At 38.0% G+C, this 17,103-nt stretch overlaps 1 protein-coding gene and 1 long non-coding RNA gene across 5 annotated transcripts in view; one reads left to right on the forward strand and one right to left on the reverse strand.

Annotated features, from left to right (window-relative positions):
* Positions 1-17,103, reverse strand: part of LOC127644884 (zinc finger protein 883-like) — a 155,902-nt gene that overhangs the window by 116,179 nt on the left and 22,620 nt on the right. The gene's annotated exons all lie outside the window — the stretch shown is intronic.
* Positions 1-17,103, forward strand: part of LOC127644934 (uncharacterized) — a 75,964-nt gene that overhangs the window by 57,759 nt on the left and 1,102 nt on the right. The window contains exons 1-2 of one of the 3 annotated variants that reach the window (XR_007970746.1): positions 15,465-16,295; positions 16,947-17,003. This is a non-coding gene — a long non-coding RNA (uncharacterized LOC127644934). Of the gene's footprint in view, positions 1-15,464; positions 17,004-17,103 lie in introns of those variants that run through there. The other 2 variants (XR_007970747.1, XR_007970745.1) reach the window with 2 other exon arrangements.

Raw genomic sequence — 17,103 nt, forward strand, 5'->3', positions numbered from 1 at the left:
CCAGAGGCAGTGAACATACCTCAACCAACGACAAACCTGCCTGATCCATTGGAACGCAGATATCCGGAGAGGGTTCGCAAACCTCCAGACAGACTTGATTTATAACATTAAAAAACAAAGTAAAGGAAGAGAAAATGTTCTGTTAAACATATATATATATATATATATATATATATATATATATATATATATAAAAAAAAAAAAAGAGTTATTGAAATGTTGTGAAATTTGAATTGTTTTCAAATTGGATATTGGTAAATCAATATAATTTTTGTTTGATGATTATAAGTGCATCAAAGCTGGAAGGGAGGAATTGTTATGTATTGACTCTGATTGCAATACATAGATGTAGGCACTACTTTGTGGCGCGTTAGAACATTAAGCTCCACTATGAGTGTGTGTGTTAAGTCAGCGGATTGATGCATGTTTGTTCTGTGTGCGATGATGGTTCAGTAAACACAATCGTCTCAACTGTGACTGCGAGTCTGTGTTTATTAAAGGTTATGTTAAGAGAAGAAACATAACAACGCCCATGCCCAAATTGGACACATTCTCATTAACGTTAACATTTAAAAACAGGAAGAAGCATCAAGAAGAGAAGACTAAAAGACGAAGGTAACTACGAAACAAAATGCACAAAACACACTTGCGGTTTTAGTACTGTTCAACATAATACGAATGAGTTGTATGAGAATGAGATGTTACCTGTTGAAAGCAGCTCTTATCACTTTAATAGTAGTTTGTAACTATGTAGGCTTCCGACGTCACACTTGGATGGGCGTGGCTTCTGATGTCACACTTGAATGTGGCCGGGTTGGATGTCCACCGCAGGATGCAGCGAGAGGCTACTCTGGATTCTTGTTCACGCTTGTTTCTTTAAAGCTTTTCTCAAATTGCAAGCAATGGTATTCTTGCGAATAGGCAAGTTTTTGCACAAGTTGGCAATCGGCTCAGGGGCCATGATTCAGAGGCAAATCCTCATTAGTATAGTGGACTGTGTCTTGGCCTGTTACGCGTTAGACCTGGATTGTCTTCCCTGATGGATAGTGTCTTTTTTTGGGTTGCTAAACATCTTGGATCACATAAAGAAGGTACAAGTCTACTTTCAAGCTTCTGAAGAAATGAGCCATTTCATTATAACAACATCTTGAACCAAATGCAATGCATTGGCCAGGAATCAAACCCAAGTCAACTGCTTGGAAGGCAGCTATGCACACCGCTATACCACCAACGCAAGCAGAAGCAATGTTTATGCCATGTTTTATAGAATTGCGCAAATATACAAAAGCAGAGAACATGCCTTGGTTAACAAAATACTAGTTTATACCCACATTGAAAATGCATACCTGCTGTCTGTCTCCCGCCTTATCCATCTTGTGGAAGAGAGTACTCCATTTAATGCTAGACAGACCTTAAATACGTGCTGCTTACCAACACTTTTAAGGTGTTAAACAACTGAAAAGTTACAGGCAGAGATTCATTACCCAACTCCAAACAAAAACAAAATTAGTGTTAATCATGCTTTATCTGAAGAACAAGTTTCCCCTTTTGTCAAGATCAAACAAAGGCCCATATATGAGGTTATTCCACATGCTATTCCAATGACCTGCTTGCAGATCCCATAGAGAAAACTGCCTTGCAAGTACTTCTGGAGTAAGGGGGTGAAGCAAAACAAGAAAGTTGTACTTTGTGCAAGTATATTGTGACACATTAACATCATTGCCATTTGTTCTTAAGAGTAAGACATACAAAATCTATATTGAAAAGGGCATGGCCCACACAGAACAGAACCAAATCATAAATTACACTGAGATACATCATGTGGATTTCTTCCATGGGCATCTCTCAGGTGTGAGTAAGAAACAATTTTGTTTCCACTCATTCTTTTCAGGCACAAGGTAGTAACATGTGACAATTTGATTCACTCTGCACAGTAGTTTTCAAGAACAAATCAAGAATAAAGGTGCCAACACACCATTGTAGGCGATCCGATATGACTCACCAAAACCCTGTTTTTCTCCCTACTCTAATAAACATCCAAGGCCTTTAGCACACAAGAAAACAGTGCATGCTATTGTTTTAATTCTTTGTTGAATGGATCAAAATGCATCATATTCATTGAACTGTCTGTGATTCAATTTTGTAAAGTGATTACAATATAAAAAATATCCTAGATATGGATAGGCTGTTTGCAAAACTTGGCCTATGACCTATGACTGTGTGCTCCTTGGTACGCCAGTCCTCGTTAGTCAAGTCAAGTCAATTTTATTTGTATAGTGCCTTTCACAACACACATCGTTTCAAAGCAGCTTTACAGAAGATCAGCATTAACAGACGATAAAACTGTAATGTCTATAAAGTCGATGAATCATCATTGTGTAATTTAGATAAAATACGATTCTTAATCGTGTTTAAAAATAATTAAATAATAATTGTATTAATAACCCCAGTGAGCAAGCTGTAGGCGACTGTGACAAGGAACACAAAACTCCATAAGATGTAGATTAATGGAGAAAAATAACCTTGGGAGAAACCAGACTCACTGTGTGGGCTGTTCCCCTCTGGCTAACATTATGAATGTAATGTAAATATTAATTATGTATAGTTAAAATCGTGGTTTAAAATGATTAAACTAAGTAAGGGTTAAGGGTCAGTGTTTAAACACCGATTGTGTTTGAACTTTAAGATTAATGACCACAGTCTTTGAAGTCCTTCTTGATTAACTGCAGAAGTTCACATAGATGCAATTGTCCTTGTTAATTGGCTGATGAAGGCTTTTGTTCGCAATAGTTAGTCTATGCATTCCATTTCAAGATCGAAGTCCATCAATAAACCGAGGTGATGCAGGTTGGAGTTGGCATCAGTTCATCCTCTGAAGTCTATCATAATAGACTGAAGTGATATATGGCTGGCACCGGCTGCATTTAGTCATCATCATTCAGCGACATGTAGCAGTGGAGTCCAACATGAATTAGGAATGGTGCTGGATCCAGCCGGTTCTGGTGACGTCAGGATAGGAGTCCCGAGGTTGAGACGGGGAAACAAATAAAAAGATGTAAGCATAGATGCCATTAAATGTATTGCAGAGTTAGAGATCATGATCACGGTTTCCGGTTTCTGGTTCCGGCAGACCCAACTAAAGCAGCCTAATTGTGGGTTGGAGAATAAATTAGGTGTATGCCTGGCTAAATAGATGAGTCTTTAGTCTAGACTTAAACTGAGGGAGTGTGTCTGCATCTCGAACAGTGTCAGGGAGACTATTCCATAGTTTAGGAGTCAAATATGAAAAGGATCTACCTCCTTTTGTGGATTTTGATATTCTAGGAACTATTAACAGGCCAGAATTTTGCGTAATGAACGTAATGGAATATAGTGTGGTAGACGGTCACTTAACTACAGTGGAGTTAGACCATTCAAAGCTTTGTACATAGTTAACAGAATTTTAAAATTAATATGGAATTTAACAGGTAACCAATGTAACGATGATAAAATGGGGCTAATATGATCATATTTCTTGGTTCTCGTTAGCACTCTGGCTGCTGCATTTTGAACCAATTGAAGTTTATTTATTGATCTTGCTGGACATCCTCCCAGTAATGCATTACAATAATCTAGTCTTGAGGTCATGAACGCATGAATTAGTTTTTCAGCATCAGCAACAGAGAGCATGTGCTGTAATTTAGCAATATTTCTTAGATGGAAGAATGCTGTTCTACAAACATTGGTAATTTGGTTTTCAAAGGACAGATTGGTATCAAATATAACACCTAAGTTCTTCACTGTTGAAGATGATGTAACAGTTTTGTCAGAATTGAGTAGAAGGACATTTCTGGCCATCCAATCTTTTATTTCATTGATACACTCTGCTAATTTGGAGAATTGTGAAATCTCATCAGGTTTTGAAGAAATATATAGTTGTGTACCATCGGCATAGCAGTGGAAACTTATTCCACGATTCCTGATAATATCTCCCAAGGGAAGCATATACAAGGAGAAAAGCAGAGCCCCTAAAACTGATCCCTGTGGCTCTCCATATTTTACTTTTGTTTGGTTTGACAATTCCTCATTTACATAGACAAAGTGGTAGCGGTCTGCTAAATATGACCTACACCATGCTAATGCAACTCCACAAATGCCAACATAATTCTCTAGCCTATTCAAGAGAATGTCATGATCTATCGTGTCGAATGCTGCACTAAGATCTAAAAGCACTAGAAGAGAAATGTAGCCGCAAGATAAGAGCAAGTCATTTGTAACTCTGATAAGTGCAATCTCTGTACTGTGATGAGCCCTAAATCCTGACTGAAATTCTTCTTATATACTATTTCTCTGTAGAAATGAACATATTTGGAACATATCCTTCGATGCACCACGAAATACTTCTAATTTTATATTTTTCCACATGCGTTCCATTTTCGGAGCTGCTCTTGAGAGCATAAGTGTGATCCTTGTACCATGGTACAGGGCTTATTTCTTTAATTTTCTTTAATCGATGTGGGGCGACAATATCAAGAGTGCAAGAGAAGACTGCATTTATATTTTTTGTTATTTCATCAAGTTCTTCTGGGCTTTGGGGTTTATTGAGTGTATGAGATAGATCTGGATGATTATTAATGAAGCTATCTTTAGTGGGCGAAAGAAAAGTTCTACCTGAACGATAGCGTGGTGTAGAGTGAGAAACATTAGCTGATTGCAGCTAAGGTAAGCTGAGACGAGGTAATAATCCGAGCTGTCATCGCCCTGCTGCAGAATTTCTATATTTTCAACATCAACTCCATATGACAGAATTAAATCTAGCGTATGATGGCGATGAGTTGGTCCTGTTACATTTTGTCTGACTCCAAGAGAGTTGAGAATATCGATAAATGCTATTCCCAATGTATCATTTTCATTATCTATGTGAATGTTGATGTCACCAACAATTAAAGCTCTATCTATAGTAACTAAATATCTTATAAAAAATGTGCAAATTCACCAAAGAAATCTGAATAAGGCCCAGGTGATCAATTAATTGTAGCAAGGACAAAAGACAACAGAGATTTTTTTATTTATATCTGACGGTGTCTCATTAAGCATAGTAACACCAAAAACTTCACTGTAAATTGTAGCAACACCTCCTCCTCGACCCTTCAGACGAGGCTCATGTTTATAACAATAACCTGGGGGAGTAGATTAATTTAAACTAATATATTCATCCGGTTTAAGCCAGGTTTCAGTCAAACAAAGTACATTGAATCTATTATCTGTAAAAATTTCATTAACAATTAGTGCTTTGGTAGAAAGAGATCTAATGTTTAGTAGCCCTATTTTTATATGATGTGTATTTTTATTTTCTTTGTTTTGTTCAAGTTTGACCTTAATCAAATTTTTTCTAAATGATTCAGTGAGGATATTGTGTTTGGTAGTTCAGGAAACAGACACAGTCTCTATGAGATATCTAGGAGATACTGTCTCTATGTGTTGTAGTTTATGTGACCGTGTGACGTCTCATGGCCGCTAGCAGACGTTTGGATTAACCGGTTTGTCTGCTTCATGACCTGGGCCCCAGTTAGTCAAATACTATCATTATTAAGACTATGAGCCAAATTACTAGAGAGGAGAACAGCACCTTCCCTGGAGGGATGGAGTCTGTCTCTCTTTAGCAGGTCAGGTCTACCCCAAAAAAACTTCCAATTGTCTATAAATCCTATTTTATTCTTCAGACACCACTCAGACATCCAGCCATTCAGTGACACTAATCTTTTTTTTTTTATTCTTTATTTTGGTATAGCAGCATACATCAGCACATGTTTCAAAACAAAAGTAGTTGTATTTTGCCTCTGCCATAATACCAAAATGAAAAGAGAAAAAAAGAAATAACACTTGGGGGAGGCAAAGTGTGTACATAATAGTCCATACTGAAGATTGGTACTTGAGGATTCTTAGTCTGTGGTAGAGATTGTGGGAGAGAGTAAGTTCCCAATGCATGGTAGGGAAAAGGTGTGCAAGGGTAGAGAAAAAAGGTATGTGGGCTCTCTGGTTGTGTTGTACTTGAGTATGTACTTAAGAGCTAATACACAAACAAAGAAGTAAGTAAGCAAACAGATAAGATTACAACAACATTAAAGGGTCATTTGTTCAATACCTCCACAAAATCTGGTCGTAATGGCCTTACATATTTGACCCACATGGTCCAGAATTTAATAAACAAATTTTTCTGAAGACGAAGGGAAAAGTAATCTTTTCCATAACATAAATGTAATTTACTATATCCATCCACTCTTGTATTGTGGGGGGTTCAGCAAGCAACCAACGCCTTGTGAGCACTTTCTTACCAGCAGTCGTTGAAATACAAAATAAATATTCATCAGGCCTTCTTGCCTGGAAATCAGCATTTCCTAAAGATTTTTATCACTGGGCGCTCCCAGAATATATGCCAGTGACTGGCTTCTCTAAATCCACACTGTCTCCAACATTTGGTATCCCCCCTCAATATGTGCTTTCTGTTTTGGTGTAAAAAAATCGGATAACGCACTTCCACCCGAACTCCCGCCATGTGTGAGATTTGGTACATTTCCATGGGAATTTACATACATCAAGCAACTCATCATTTGATATGAGAAAATTACCTTCTTTTTCCCATTTTTCTTTAATGTATTCAGTAGAGTGGGATTTTTTTATCCTAAGGGCTTTATAAAATGTAGATATAACACCCTTATTTGGATCTTCTTGGTAGGCACCTATAAATATCCTCAATATTGGGTCATCAAGGTCTGTTTTATTTTTAAAGTCCCCATTAATTAAAAATTGACCATACTTACTTTGTTTGCCTAAATTGATCGTTTTGTGGTGAACAATTCATCCATGCAAGTCAATCCACACAAAAAAAAATGTTGGCTTTGTAATCTTTAATCAAAATCTGAAAATTCCCCGCCCCTCTGCATTGGAGGACCTTGCCTGATGACGTAGGTTTGACGGTTTAGGTGTCTCCTTAACATCCGTAACCACGCCCCTCCAACTGACAGTAGACAGGCTGCCTGTGTGTTTGCGAGCATTGACAGCGTGTGAAAGGAGAGATGGCGAGGAGGTGCATTTTTGGTTGTGACACTTTTTACCATTCGAACCCTCCGCATGTAACGGCTCAAACATGTAAGGTCTGATTCCCCCCGTGACGAAATGATCCTCCGTGTGTTCCTGTTCTTCTTCATCTTCCTCCTCCTCCTCCTGCTGCAGGAAGGGGACTGCTGGCGGTGTTTCAGGCGGCGAGTAATCCTCAACAACCGACTGTAAACTTGCGTTAAGATCTGCCTCCATTTCTGAATGAAACACCTACTTTTTTAGATCCAATCAGGTGCTAGTTGGAAAAAAGCCACGCCCACTATTTTGCCTCATTTAGTATTCCGTTTCTCTCGGAAATACGTCACAACACTGGAGAAAATTCGTTTGCAACTTCCGGTTCACGGGGACTTTAACGTTATGTTCAAAATGATTACATATTTGAAGATATCTATAAAAATCTGAATTCTTAAGGCAATATTCTTTCTTCAAGCTTTCAAAGTCTTTTAAGTGTCCCTTTTTTGTTATAGAGTAGAATGTTTTTATTCCTTTTGCAATCCAGGATTAAAATCTATGATCCATTATATTAGGATTGAATTCAGGATCATAGGCACACCATTGAATTATTTGTAGTTTATGAACCAGATTATATTGTTCTCTTATCGTATTCCAGATATTTAATTGGGCTTTAATCCATGGGTTTTGCACCTTATCTATAAATCTTCCCAAATTTGTATATGCTAATACTGCGTAAATTGGGGGATCATTCATTATTGAAAGTTCAATATCTTTCCACCTTGCATGATATGTTAGGTTACATATATTAATTAATGGTTTAGTTTGAGCTGCATATAAATAATCCCTATAATGCCATTCCTCCTTCCTCCGTTGGGAGCTGAAGAGTTTTGAATTTGACCCTGGGTTTTTTCCCTTGCCAAATAAATCTGGAAATTATTTTGTTCAATTCGGACCATTGTTTTGAGGAAACTTCTACAGGGAGTGCTTGAAATAAGTAAAGATATCATGGAAGGATGTTCATCTTTACAGAGTCAATTCTATGACTGAGGCTAAGGAGAGAGATGTAATTCTATCTATGTATGTCACTTTTAATTTTTGTTAAGAGAGGGTCAAAAGTTATCTCTGCCAATGTTGGAATTTCTTTCGGTAGATGTATTCCTAAATATTTCAGTGAATTCTGCTCCCAAAGGTGGAATTTCTCTCAAATGTGTTTTGATGGTGTATAATTAAGTGTAAAAATTGTTATTTTTTTGTATGTTTAGTTTGTATCCTGAATATCTACCTAATGTTTCTAGAAGGTTCATTAATTCAGGAAACGAGCTATCGGGTTCACTTAAATAAATCAAAACATCATCAGCGTACAATGCCAATTTACGGTCTTCTCCATTTATGCAAATGCCTTTGATGCTTTCAGACTGCCTTATCCACTGTGCGAGAGGTTATATATAAAGCGCAAAGAGTATTGGTGAGATCGGACACCCCTGTCTTGATCCACATTCTAAGACAATGGTGTCCGAGAGATACCCATTTATTTTAATCCGGGCTGATGGTTTATTATATAGTGTACGGATACCCCTAGCAAAATTTTCATGCATGTCAAATCTTTCAAGAAATGTATATAAGAAAAGCCTCCTCTGCATCCAAACTAATTAAGAGGGCTTCAAGTTTGTCCTGTTGAATGTGATTTAATATGTGCAATGACCGTCTAATATTATCATGAGTTTGTCTTTGAGAAATAAACCCTGTCTGATCATTATGTATAAGCTGGGGGAGAATCCTTTCCAATCTTTTGGCAAGGATAGCTGTGTATAATTTGTAACCAACGTTCAAAACCAAAATTGGTCTATATGAACTGCATTCTAATTTGTCTTTTCCCTCTTTCGGGATAACTGATATCACTGCCTCGCTCCATGACGGAGGCATTTTAGCCTCCATTAACAATGTATTGCAGGCCCGACGGAGGCTTGGTATCAATTTTACTTTCTTTTCAAAGAATATAACTCTCCCCCTAATGACTGCTTTTAAGGCATCCCATACTGTAGCTGAGTTAACTTTGTTGCGTGTTGCAATCTTAATCAGTATATATGTGTGTGACTAATCTTAAACAAAGTATGCCTGCTAACAAATTATGAATGATGTGTGTAACTAACTAGAAATTATATGTTAAAACCAAAAACGCTAAAAGAATAAGTGAATGTGAAGGTGTGATAAACTGCAGCTGCATTTCTGACACAGGAGATGAGGGGAACCTAGAGACAGTTTATACATTGGAAATTATTTAGGCAGGGCAACCTTGAAACAGTATCTACATTGGACATTCTTTAGGCAAAAAACTGATAAGAATGAACCAATGGGAGGCAAAACCAGTAATCCCACTGCAACAAAAACTAACCAACGGAATGAGTGGAACTTATCTCTTAGAATATTGGAGATGCACCATCGGCAAAAATAAGCCAATCAAAAGATTAAAAAACTGAGAACAAAGGAATACATCCTGGGTCAGAAAGGTAGAAAAGAAGGGAACACTGGAGAAACGGGATCTTTTTGAGCGGAGCTTACGGGTGAAGCAGACTAGATCCCCAGCTGGCTGAATGATTTTTGTACTTATTCTTTCTTGTTAATAAATACAATTTTTACTTTGAAAACTTGACTTCGTCTCCTCAAAAAAGAACACGACAACTTCCAAATTATAATTTTCAAGAAACATTTTTATGTCTTCCCTCATTTGGAGTTTGAAATTGTGGGTTATTTAGGATGCTTGTATTTAGCCTCCACAGTGTTCTTCCTGGGTTATCATTAATATGTAAAGTGCAAGAGAGAGGTGTGTGATCAGACAAGTCAATAGATCCAATGTCGCAGATATGTATTCTATGGCGATCTCTCTTTAATACAAAAAAATAGTCTATCCTTGAGTATACATCGTGAGGGCATCACGGCCTGATGGGTAGAAATCTCTCCAAAGATCTAATATGCCCAGTTCTGTAGTTAGAACATACATTTTTCTAAGTAATGATGTGGTGGTTGAGTTTTTTGATTCATCAAATTTTGGGTTGAGACGAATGTTGCAGACTCCACCATATATAACAATTCCTGTGGCTCCTATCATTAAATTAAATATTTTCCTGTAAAAAGCAGTGTCATCTATTTTCCCTGAGAATATTATATATCTTCCTTCCTTGTCTGAGACCTCTGAAAGATGTTTGTATGATACTTTTTGTGATATTAAGATTGCTACACCTCTTCTATTGCCTGACTTATAAAATGAATAATACACCCTTGAAAATCCCATTCTCTTTAGCTTTTCATGCTCTGATGCAGTGAGATGTGTCTCTTGTAGAAACACAATCTGTGCATTTTCCCTTTTTAATTTTTTAACAGTATTTGACTTCTCTTAGCTGGATTCAAAATCCCATTCACATGTAATGAAATCATTTTTAGAACTTGCATATTCATAGTCTTCTACATTAGTTAACATGATTGGAACTTCTCCCGATGTCTCTACCAATATTACATTTGTATACCAAAAATACCTCTCCCATATAACAGACATTGAACGTAAACCAAGCTGTAACAATTTTAAACAAAACACCACCATAATAAATAGGAACAGTTGTTTCTGGTGTTGAGGCTCCTTTCAAAAGAGCCTAGTGGAGCTTTGTAAAATCAAAGCTCCCGAAGGGGAAGTCCCACATTGTAATGGAAGTGGGGCCCTACGATATCGCATGCTAGTCCAAATAAATCTGTAAATAGTTTAGAAAAAAATAAATACAAAAAATACAATAAAAATAAAACCAAAGCATGGAAAACTCGCCAATTAACAAGTCCCGACTCGATTAAATAGAGAATAGTACTGTAGGATTTACACATAACTGTGTAAAGTTGCTTGGCAATCCTCTGGCCAAATAGCCAAGATAGCGCGTAGAAGTGGGAATAAAATAAAACGTATTTGGAATGTAAAAAATGTCAGACTCCTTTTGTGGAGGATCATTTTCTGAATTTCTGGAGTTTTACTTTATATTGAGAGTGAGGGGTTTTCTTGGGTTGTGTGCAGTTGTCTGCTGTGCTGGTTTCCTTATCTCCACCCCGGTCCCACGTCTCCCCGCTACCTGCCAAGTAGAATATATAGTATATTTTTCAATATTATAGTATGTTTTTATATCAAAGTACTTATATGAGTTTCCTGGCCTTTGTGTGACACAGGAGAGAGCATATGAGGTTACTAAAAGTGTTGATGCTGCAAAAACCACAAAGAGCACCCAGCTGTAACAAAATAATGAGGCTATGGGCCTTGAAACACAGCTGAAGATATAGAGTAAAAACAACCAGTGGTCAAAGTAATTAAAAAGATAGACTAAAGCCAAGTTTCTACCAGTAAAAAGATATCAAAAGGCTCTGTGAGATAATGGTGGCGAATAGTATCCATTGGTTACAAAAATAACGAACGGGCGTAGCAATGAGGTAATACCAGATAACAAACTGTATAGAAGATGAGGTTTTGGACTAAGACAGTCAGAATGGACAGCTGGCCTTTCTCAAGTTTGTTGGTGATTCAATAAACTTTAACTTTGGCATCTGAAACCCTGGACTCCGGGAGTTTTCTTGCATCCTAGAGAGATTCGTCAAAGATTTTCCACGACAATAGGAGCCCGATTTCCTCTTGATCCATAGCAGTGGAGCACTTCACCACAGTAATTGAAAATCCTTGTCTCTTGTTGCCTCTGTAGCATACTGGTATAATCGGGTGTATAATCCCTTCTGAACTAACTTCGGAGCTATCTTCACCATGAGGAGATGAACTCGGAGAGCTATCTTGACTCACATCAGAGTCATTTTCTATCACATTCATCGTTGTCCTACTTCTAGTAGTAACCCCTTTCTCCATTATTTCACAAAACATACACTGGGGTTCAAAAAACTAAGTTTTTTGGGGGTTATTTCACAAAACCGTCAGGGAGCTCGTAAATTAGGCTGTCATCCTCTTGGTGGCGTAACTGGAACCCCAGTGACAATAATCTACTATAAACCTCATCACCACGATGAGCAGGGAGGGGACCAGAGCATATTACAGTGTCTGACATCGTTTTTGCAAATTCACACACCTCTTTAACATTATCAGTCTCCATCACCTGGTTGGCCATGTCGTTGGGGGACTTGCCAGTGCATCTCAGCTCATCCATCACAGTCTTACAGATGGCCTTCTTGTGGGTGAGGAAGGCTGGCATGATGTTTACAAACCGTCTTGGCAGTTTGTCTAGCCAGGGTTTGTCAGCAAACCAGTACTTTTTTACAAACCTTGCAGTTGAGACGGGATGCCAGAATGTAGTACTGGGCATTGGCTCCAATGATAACACGAGGCCTCCCCACTCCGGCAGATACCACCTGGGGGCTGTGGCAGCCATAGAGACAAGGCAGGATGTAGCTGTTCCGTAGGCTCTCCATTATTTCATGGTCAGGTTTCTAGATGAAGAAGGGATGGAGCTGAAAGTACTTTGGGGATGGCAGCTTAGAGTATGTCTCGATGAGCTCAGGCTAAGGTGGGTAACCCCACAAGGACACCATTTTCATGAGATGTCATACCGGTCGGGACCCTGGCCATAGACCTATGGTCTCCATCTCTGTCTTCATCCAGATTATCTACTGTTGAGAGCAGTTCCAGTAGCTGACATCCTGGTCATAGTTGGGTAGTGGAGGAGGAGGACACTCTGCAGGCTGTTCTGGGACAGGAGGAGAGCCTGCAAGGCATACCGGAGGAGTGGCTGAGTGTGGAGAAACTACAGAATACATTTTTTTTTTTACATAAAAATCATACTGAAGCCAAATGTATTTATTTATTACGTTCTAAAACATGAAATCCTATTTGAACGGTACCTGAAGACTGCAACGTTTCCTGCTGTGCTGTGTTGGGAATATGTGGCCTCACATTCCATGGTAGAGAATCTGTTGTAGTAAGAAGTAATCAAATAGGAATTTGTAGCTTGTTAACATAACCAAAGTAGGTCATAACATCCATTAGAATAGCATTGGGCTGTTAGCAGTACCTTTCAGTTCGAAAGAAAAACATAATAATAATAATAATAATAATAATAATAATGTATTAATTTAAACAACATCTGGTTTTAAATTACTACTTATGAGGTTAGTCTACTTATTATGGGGTTCTCTGGTAAATCCAATGAGATCACATACATTCTGTGGCCACCACACGCTGCTCTGACAGATGACGTGAAATCAGAGATGGAGCCAAGGCAAGCAGCTGAGGAGGTACTGGCACTGGCACATTCACTGGAGATACGGAGGCTAATGAAAATAACATTATGAAACATTATTCATTATTCAGTGTGGAAGATCTAATTACTACTGCTGCTGGTGAACCTGTGGAAAAGCACATTATAGTGAAATGTAACAGACTGGATAGATGAAAAGATTTAAAAATACAGGCTTTTGGTTCACTCACTGAGCTGGGTGAGGAAATTTGAAGGGGACAGGCTCATAATTTCCTTCTCCAAATCCTCATCCTCCTCCATCACTGAGAATGGAAATTTAGATGGCATTATTTATGACCAAAGGAAAGGAAAAACACCAGGACCAGGAGAAGATTTAATAATTTGAACTAACCTGGAAGATTACAGGTCATGGATGAGGTGACCGTTGGCTGTGGGGCAGAAACAACCGTGGGGGAAGGAGCTGGAGATGTAGTCAGCAGCTGGCTCTGCCTCAACAGGTACTGCTGGAGCATGTGTATTTTACTGCCAGGGACACACTTTGTCGTCATGATGAATGCAGCATACCCATCAGCCCTGCATTTCCATATCTGCTCCCAGGTGTTTTGAGCTTTGGCCCCAAAGCCAACAAGGTTGTCTTCTTCTCTTGCCACAACAGGTGCTGCAGGTCTCTTGGAGAGGAACCTACGAAGCTCCTCAACTTCCTTGAAGCTCTTGGAGTACTCAAGAAAAGACAGTAGGCTGTCCTTTCTGTGGCTGACTGGGTTGAACTGTCCAGTATTCTCCTCCTGTTCAACCGTACTGGTGAGGTACAAGGTGTAGCCAACATTATTCTCCAGCAGCCAACGAAAGGACTTGCCTTTGTATTTGCCAAACTGGAGGATGTAATCTCCTAACACCTCCTGCCTGTCAGATACATCACCTCCTCTCAGGAGCAGAGTGGGCATTGGCCTTGACAAACTCCTCCCGTTGAGGTGCAAATTTGTCTTGCAGGGAGGGGTTGTTTTTTATCGTCATTGCCTCAGCGGAGGGGTCCTGTCTTAAATGCCCTGATGGGCCTCTTCTAAACTGAACTGTCCTCCTTCTGGGAAAGAACTCTATCTTCTTCATCCTGTAGATTATAGCACATTTAAAAAAATATGTAATAAAGGCTGATTTAGTAATTGTGCAGTTAAAGTGTTGATAGAGATAGAGTAATATGTAATAACATGCAATATGACATAATTAATAACACATACTACATAGTAATACTACTATTAATACTGCTAAGATTATTAATGTTACATCAAATGTAGATCTTATTGTCTTAGAATTATGTTTTAGCTTGAAAGTTATAAACTATTTGTATTACCTATATTGAAAGGTGCAATATTGATAAATTAATTAGTAAACCTACAAAGTTGAAAAGTGGTACCAGTACCAGAATAGTGATATAACTGCTGTCATTGCAGCCGTAATGTCATCAATATGAGCTAATGTCCTTAGCGATGTTTAACAGTAACTTAGCTTACAATTGGCAAAGCCCATTCACAATTATGGAAATGACAAAGGTAAGCTAATAACACACTGGAAAATATGTAATAATTTGGTACTTCACTTTATCATTCAGGTTTCATTGTATTTATGCCCTATTATAACATAATCGAAATACTCGTATGACAGACTATGTTGTGTAAAAGAAGTTTGTAATTTTTTCGCAGTTCGCTTTTGTTAGTTTAACTGTATTCACGTCAACAAAAATAACTTCATCATATCATAAAAATCATATCTTGAATACCTAACCTTCCATTTAAATTATCATAAAATACTGAGACATTGAGAGTGTTAAAAACAACTAAAACTATAGAATAAAAGACTAAATCAAACTTTATTTACCTTAAGATCCCAGATAGCAAAAAATGTCCGCACGGCTTCGTTTTGCCGCCGTCCCCAAGCTGTCGGCTATAGGTGCGTTCAGACGGCGGGCCGCCCGCTTCATTTTCTCTGGCGGTTGCCTCGCGGCAATCGACCGCGGCCGGCCGGCGGCAAGCCGCTTTGAAATACGAGGACAGCTTAGACTCTCAAAATCGACCAGCATGTTGGCTATTATTATTTTTTGCTCCAAAGCCATTAGGGTTTATAACAGATTCTTGACTCTTGATTCCATGATAAGGTAAGGTTTAGGAAATGACATTTAAATTACTTTGAAACTCTGAAGCGATTATACAGTAATATATGTAAAATATATTGAATTATTTATACACAGGTGAAAATTGTTTACATTTATTTGATTGATGCACATTGAGACATGCACCAATAAACCAAAAATAATTCCTTTTTGTAAAACTTACTTGGCAATAAATATCTTTCTGATTCTGATTAGGTTTTAAAATAGATATTTAATACAGGGTATGAACAATTTAGCAGAATAAATTGATGAAGTTAGACTTTTCACCAATGCCTGTATCAGTGAACAGTGAAAGACATCTGCAACATGGCCAAAATATCGGGTAGCCTATACTTTAATTATTTTTTATTAATTTGCAACCATGGTGATATCTATCATAAACATGAAAATCCCTGTTTTGACGTGAAGGATAAACTCAATGAAAAAGCGAAATTATCCTCTGGTTTCACAGTTGCGCAGAAATTTCGTTTATGTCTACATTTTTTCCAACCTCGATTTCTTTTGTTATTTTACCTTTTACAGGTTTTGCAATTTGACCTGTACAAATGTTTAAGAAAGTGTTAAAGTCCCTGTAAAGGTAATACAAAAAATCTAAACACATTATAAATGTTAAAAATGTATTGCTAAAACACATGACAAAGACTGAACAGTGAAGTTCCGCTGTCGCCAAATCTGTTTCCGGTTTACTTGCGCGTCGCTTAAAATGTCTGTTTTTACTCGACGTCTCCAGAATCTTCCGAAAATACGCGTCAGCGATGTTCATCGCATTGTTGATGCCTGGTCCCCTGCTCCGACAAGCAAGAGGGACAAGGGCTTTAAACTCTACATATCGAGTTATCTGCACAACTACAAGGGTAAGTATTTTAATCTAATGTGGTGTGCCGGCAGATAGCGGCTAAGCTAGTTCGCCACGTGTTCATTTTTAATGTAACGTTAGTATAGAAGCTTGTTTTTCTTAGTTTTAAAGCAGACTGTTTGTTAATTTTTGTGATAATTGTGATATAAATTATATTAACTTGGTCTCCTCTCAGTTTCTAATAAAGATCAGGACACCGGTGAAGTCACTGTCAGGGCATTGTGTTACAGATCCATGAGAAAATCAGATAAACCTCACAGTTGAGTGTATGGTGAAGCTAGAATTAATAAGACCGCAGTTATAGGCTTGTTACTTTAATAGCCCGATGTTCCTGGGGACTCGGCTAAGGTTATTCATGATTAATGTAACTCAAATGAAAACAGTTATTGTAGGCAGGTAAGTTTCCCTAGCTGGTCCCCTCTGTGTAAAATGCGTTCTTATTCAAGTTTTCAACTCAGTCATTCGTTTAAGATGCAATCTTGTGTTATAAGTATTAGGCTATCATGATTATACAGTGAGCAAGCTATATAAATAAGTATTTAATATAATAAGTGTAGAGCAACAACCGAGGGTGTAAGGTAAAGGCTGAATATTGTAGATTTATTACAATATGTTGCATGTTTGAATTAAAATACCTGTGGATATGCAGGAGCACACACTCTACAAAAGCCTGACTGGAGATTTGCCTGATCTATCCGTCCTTCAGGTGAGTAGGGATATAACAATAGCACATTTCACTGTACAGTATGATATATCAACCAAAATCTGTATACCAATATTTCATTTTCTTTTTCCTCCCCTTTAAA

Source organism: Xyrauchen texanus, chromosome 6 (genome assembly GCF_025860055.1).
Source record: "Xyrauchen texanus isolate HMW12.3.18 chromosome 6, RBS_HiC_50CHRs, whole genome shotgun sequence".
Lineage (NCBI taxonomy): Eukaryota > Metazoa > Chordata > Actinopteri > Cypriniformes > Catostomidae > Xyrauchen > Xyrauchen texanus.